At 43.6% G+C, this 6,465-nt stretch overlaps 1 long non-coding RNA gene across 2 annotated transcripts in view; it reads left to right on the top strand.

Moving 5' to 3' along the window:
* LOC102492456 (uncharacterized) overlaps positions 1–2,509 on the top strand; it is a 7,707-nt gene extending 5,198 nt beyond the window's left edge. For both annotated transcript variants that reach the window (XR_337728.3, XR_001369899.2), the window contains exons 2-4: positions 445–593; positions 1,578–1,799; positions 2,008–2,509. This is a non-coding gene — a long non-coding RNA (uncharacterized LOC102492456). The remainder of the gene's footprint in view (positions 1–444; positions 594–1,577; positions 1,800–2,007) is intronic.
* The last annotated feature ends 3,956 nt before the right edge of the window (positions 2,510–6,465 follow it).

Genomic DNA, 6,465 nt, shown 5'->3' with positions numbered 1-6,465 from the left:
CATGCAATCAACTGAGAGAGAGAGAGAGAGATAGAGGGAGAGATAGAGGGAGAGAGCACCCTCCACGGGGGCGTAGTCACACTGCAATCCCTTCTCTTCCATTTCTGCATGCTACTGGGATTTGGGGACATGCACACACATGCATGGCATGTCCCTTAACTACTGGGACTTGAACCACAAGGTTGCCATGTGAGACCTGCTTTCTTAACCAAGCACGAAGCCGGCGCTGATCTATTTTTTTCCTGCCCTTCTGTCCACACTACCTTGATTGCTGTAGGTTTCTGGTAACTATGGTAGCCAGGTACTGCGAATCCTCTGACTTCTTCTTTTTCAAGATTATGTTAGCTTTCTAGATCTCTCGAATCTCCTAATAACTTTGAGAACTGGCAATTTCTACAAAAGAAAATCTGTTGGATATTAATTAAGCTTGTGTTGAACTCACAGGTCAGTTTTGGAGGAAGCGACACCTCGGCAGTACTGACGTCAAACAGGCCAACGTGGGCGTAGCTCTCCGTTTGTTCAGGCCTTCTCTAACCCCCTCACTAACGGCGTGGAGTTTTTGCTGTAGAGGACACGCACGCCTTTGGTTAAAGGTGCGCCTACGCATTTTACGTATGGTCATTAGTAAGTGTTATCGCACTTACTAATTTACTTCTTTTTCTCATTCTGTACTTTCAATACGTAGATATACAATGAATTTTAGAAAATCAGCCTTATATCCTGCAACCTTAATATGCTTGGCTAATAGTAATTTTTGTTAAGATTCCTTGGGTCTTGGGAACCAGCAGTTAGCATAATGGCTATGTCACTGGACTCCCACGTAGTCGACCGTGGTTTGCATCCCGGACCTGGTGGCTTAAAACTCACTCTGGGCGCATGTGCGTGTGTGCCCAAGATCCCGAGAGGAGAATGGAGGAGAGGGGATTGCGGCGTGACCATCCCTCCTGGGGGGTGATTTCTCGCTTTCTGTCTCTATGTCTCTCAATCTCTGTCTGACGAGCACACGCGCCCTATAGTGAAAATCTCTCAAAAAAAAAAAAAAAAGATTCCTTGGGTCTTCTACATACCTAACGTGTCACCTGCTTTCTCTGTCTTGCCTTACCGATGAGGGCTCTGGTGTAAAGCCGACAGCAGTGGTGGGAACAGACATCCTCGCTTTGTTCTCACCTCCTTGTTCGCTATTTCCTCACGAGTGTGACTGAGGGGCGGGCTTTGCATAGATGCCCTTCCCTAGGTATAAAGGTGGGACCCAGCAGAGGTCCCAAGTCAAGAGACAGGACATGGGTGGGTCCCCTGACGGTCCTCATTCTTCCTGTCACCACTTCTGCCCCAAGGGTAACCACTGTCCTCGTGTCTTCCATCTTGAGGAATTTTGGCTAATTTTTAAAAACTATATACAAAGGTGCTTCAACAAGTTTGCAGAAAAAAATGGAATTAACACATTAACATATCATTTTATTTTGATGTGAAAAATTGTAAAATCCATGCAGTTTTTTCATAACACGCACTTTCCATGAACTTCTCGAAGATCTCTAATACACGAATCTCACGTTCTTTTTTGGTCTGGCATCCCTCAGGAGGCGGTATGGCCAAAGCTCTTGGAACTGAATCGTCCCCACCACTTCGTAACTCAGGGGCCCCCTCAAATAGGCTTCACGCTCTCTCCAGGTACTGGACTGCAGGAAGAGGACTGACCGCAGTGACTCTCCCGGGAAGGCTGCCTGCACTGTCACACCTCGGCAGTGGTTCTCACAGACCGTCAGCAGCTGGACACAGGATGGCCAAATGTCGCCTTCACGGTATAGAAATGCATAGGGGCCAGCAGGTGGCGTGGTGGTCAAGGAGCTGGACTCCCACATGGCCAACCACAGTTTGAGTTCCAGATCCAGTGGCTTGAAAAATCACACTGGGTGTGTGTGTGTGCATGCTCAATCCCAAGAGGAGACTGTGGGGTGGCCATCTGGGGGGGGGAGTGATTTCTCACTTTCTCTGTGTTTCCCTCCGCAGAGCATACTGCCCTATGACAAAAACCTAAACAAGGAAAAAGAAATGTGCCAACTCTACTGAAGGGAGAAAGCTTAAATTAATGGAGACTAAATTAGTTAATTAATTAAATCAAAGTCCTGAATGGGAAGATTACAGAAAGGTTCAACTGACTCCCAAATTAAAGCAAAGTCAATTAAAATCCTAATAGGTCTTTGTAGACAAATAGAAAAACTATTCTAACATGTGTCTTGAGAAGCAAATACATCACCATGGCCAAAGACTTTAAAGGAAAAGAGTGATTATGACTAACGATTTCAACATAATAGAAATAACAGTGCTAGAAGAGAACACTGGTGAATTTATAAAGATTAAAGTGGGGATTTTCTAAGTGTATAGGGAGGAAATTTGATATATAAGTATATAAAGGTTTTGGTTCAGGTGCATGTGCTTGTGAGAGAGAGGGGATGAGAAATCACTCCCAAGGGGATGGTCATGCTGCAATCCCTTCTCCACTCTCTTCTCGAGATTTTGGGCACACACGCATGCACCTGGCTTGTTTTCCAAGCTGCCAGGACAGGGACTCGAACTGAGAAGTTAGTCACATTAGATCCAGTGTCTTAACCACCATGTCTGGCTGGCCAAATCTGATATACGTGCGTATCTGACAGTATCATGAATAGAAACATTCTAGTGATTCTCATGGCTGTAGGGAAGGCTGAGAAATGTGGACTTTTAAAATAGGTAGCATTGAACTTTCTTACTAAAGAAGAAAGGAAAAACATGGGGCTGGCAGGTGGCATGGTGGTAAAGGCGGCTGGACTCTCACATGGCTGACCATAGTTTGAGTCCTGGACCTGGCAGCCTGCTTTGTCACTTTCCTTCTCTCTCTCTGCCTCTCTCTGGTCAACATCAAAAAATTAAAATGAAATAATGACAACAAATACAATTAAATTAAAATAATTCTTTTAAAAAAAGAAGAACCTTTCCTTTTGGCTGGAACCACCATCTTCCAGTAATTCACCAGAATGACGAACACAGAGGAGAGGCACCCGATATATGTTCTCTAGGCCTTTTAGAAAACATGGAGTGGTTCCTTTGGCAACATTATGTGCGAATCTACAAGAAAGGTGATATTGTAGACATCAAGGCCATGGGTACTGTTCAAAAAGGAATGCCCCACAAACGTTACCATGGCAAAACTGGAAGAGTCTACAATGTTACCCAGCATGCTGTTGGCATTGTTGTGAACAAGGGCAAGATTCTTGCCAAGAAAATTAATGTGCATATTGAGCATATTAAGCATTCTAAGAGCAGAGATAGCTTCCTAAAACGTGTGAAGGAAAATGACCAGAAAAAAGAAGGAAGCCGAAGAGAAAGATACCTGGGTTCAATGAAGCGCCAGCCTGCTCCACCCAGAGAAGCCACTGTGTGAGAGCCAATGGAAAGGAGCCTGAGCTACTGGAACCTGTTCCCTATGGATTCATGGCATGATGGGTGTTAAAAATAAACTAATCTATGGTCTATTAAAAAAAAGAAGAAGAAAGAAAGTATAGATATGTGAAGTCAGTTAGCAGCCCCTTTAGAAATTACCTGTAATAGAAAATAATAAGAATTTATCATTAAAATAATAAAAATAAGGAACTGACCTAAGTATTGATGTGAAGACCCTAAGGAACAGAACAAACCTAAAGAAAATATATTAAGGAGAAAATGGGAAAACGAAGAACTAGTCAGTATATTGAAGGGATAGTTCTTTTTTTTTTTTTGGAGAGTTTTTTGCTATAGGGCACGTGCACTTGCCAGACAGACAGAGAGAGACAGAGAGACAGAAAGCAGGAAATCACCCCCTGGGGGGATGGCCACGCCACAATCCCTTCTCCTCCATTCTCCTCTCGGGATCTTGGGCACGCACACGTGCCGGGCGTGAAGTTTAAGCCACCAGCTCCGGGACTTGAGCCACAGTCGACTACGTGGGAGTCCAGCGACATAGCCATTACCCTAACTGCTGGTCCCTTGAAGGGATAGTTCTTTTGAAATAAATCAGTATAAAAGGACAAATCTCTTTGTTTTTTGTTTTTGCTTTTAGTTTTGCTATAGGACAAAATAGTGCTTACTGGGGGAGGGGGAGAGACGGAGAAGAAGTGAGAAATCACCCCAGGGACGATGGCCACGTTGCACTTCCTTCTCCTCCCTTCTCCTCTTGGGAGTTTGGGCATGCACATACCCAGTGTGACTTTTAAGCCACTGGATATGGGATTTGAACTGCACAGTTGGCCATGTCGGATCCAGCCACCCCAACCATTATGCTACTAGATGGTTCCAAAAGGATAGATCTCTTGAAAAATGTAACTAATAAATAGAAAAGATTAATACAATGAGAAAGATTAAATAACCATAGATTTGGTGGCTATGACAAATTATAAACTATTTTTACATATATCCTACTTAATAAACATAAATATTTTGAAATGGATAACCCAATGGGAAAAAAAGAGTCCAACTGGACTTGAGAAGGGGAGAATCGTAATGTCCTATAAGCGAGGAAACGGCTGAAAGTGCTTTGAAAAAAGCAATTATCTCCAAGAACTCGTTCTGAGCACCAGAATTTAACTGGATCGTTCTTTCAAAAGAAAGGAACAGCTAATTCTGTTGATGACTCAATTAATTTTAGACATAGATTATATGTTCTGACACAAAAAAACTGACAAATAAAAGAGAAAAACAGTTTAGTTATGAATAGAGATACGAAAACGCAACAGTACAAGAACAGTGAAGTGTTATCAAGTAGAACTTCTCCTAGGGAATAAAGACATAAATTTCATGTTTAAAAATCTATTTGGAGAGAAATTGCTTCATAAAATAATGCTTAAAAGTAAAATTATTCACACTTGAAAAGCATAGGACAAACATAAAGGGAAAAAACCAACTATTGTGACAAAACCCAGGATAACCACTTCAGTACTTTGTTATTCTTCTCCCAATTTTTTTTAGAGAGATTTTTGCTAAAGGGGGCATGTGCTTGCCAGAGAGACACAGACAGAAAGCAAAAATCACCCCCCGGGAGTGGGGGGGATGACCACTCCGCAATCCCTTCTCCATTCTCCTCTTAGGATCGTGGGCACGCTCCTGCACACATGCCTGGTGTGAATTTAAGTCACTGGATCTGGGACTCGAACTAAGACAACTACGTGGGAGTCAAGCAATGTAACCATTAAGCCATCTGCCGGTCGCTCTCCCAGTGTTTTTTACTCTACATAGGTGTGTGTGTGTGTGTGTGTGTGTGTGTGTGGTGTACGTGCTGTTTTTTACAGAATTGGGACCACACTACGTGTGTGTGTGTTTCCCAGCTGGGGGCGATTTTGACGTCCAGAGCACATTTGGCAACGTGTAGAGACCTCTCAGTTGTGACAGTAAGTCTCTGTTTCTGGAGCGCAAGGCCCATGCAAGCAGGGGCTTCGCTCAGCTTGTTTTCTCAGAGGGCTCCTGCCTGGGAGGAGCCGGCTACAGGAGGGACTCAGCAGGGGCTCAGCAGAAACTGCCTGCTGGAAGGTCCCATGTCCGGGGTCACCTTGTACCTTCAACATTTGCCTATTGGAGACGCGGAGGGCATCCTGTTCGAATTTGCATTTCTCCGAGCACTGGGAGGTTTGGAGATTTTCTTAGTTCTTCCTGCAGAGCCCATCTCTCACATACAACGCATGTGTACACACAACAGAGAAGATTTTGTACATTAAGAATATTAACTCTGGGGGTTAGCAGGTGGCTTGGTGATTAGGGATCTGGACTCCCACAAGTCTGACCACAGTTTGAGTCCTGGACCTGGCAGCTTAAAATTTATGCTAGATGCAGGAGCATGCATGGCTGAAATCCCAAGAAGAAAATGGAGAAAGGATTGTGGCATGGCCATTAAAAAAAAGACTGGAAGTCCATTGGAAATCTCTGGTATTTTTCCATTTTAACATTCATGGACTCTCTCGGTATGTTTGGTGTGTAAGTCTATAAGACTTTTCCATTATGATTCCTACCTGCCTCTACATTTACAAAGTCTCCTCTTTAAAAGTGTGTACTCACCAACATTTTCACCAGCACTGTTAAAGCTCCATATACACGGAGTATGTATATATGTGTAGACACGTCAAAATCATTGGTCATCAACACTTCTTTTTTTTTTTTTAACCTTTTTGACAACTGCAATGCATTGCTTTTTCTAATTTCACCACAGAGTGCATGCACTCACTAGAGAGAGACAGAGACAGAGAGAGGGAAAGTGAGAAGCACCCCCAGGGGGACTGGCCACACTGCAATCTCTTCTCCTCCATTCTCCTTCAAGATTTTGGACACGCAAGCACACATTCCCAGTGCATTTCTCAAGATGTCAGGGCTGGGACTTGAACCTCATAGTCAGCTATGTAGAGCCAGCTGCCTTAATGCCACAGGCTGGCTCCTGCACTGGCTTTTTTTTTTTTTTTAATTCTTTTT

Source organism: Tupaia chinensis, unplaced genomic scaffold (genome assembly GCF_000334495.1).
Source record: "Tupaia chinensis unplaced genomic scaffold, TupChi_1.0 Scaffold149383_1, whole genome shotgun sequence".
Classification (NCBI taxonomy): domain Eukaryota; kingdom Metazoa; phylum Chordata; class Mammalia; order Scandentia; family Tupaiidae; genus Tupaia; species Tupaia belangeri.
The sequence above is the reverse complement of the archived record's forward strand: the minus strand, read 5'-3'. Positions and strand labels throughout refer to the sequence as shown.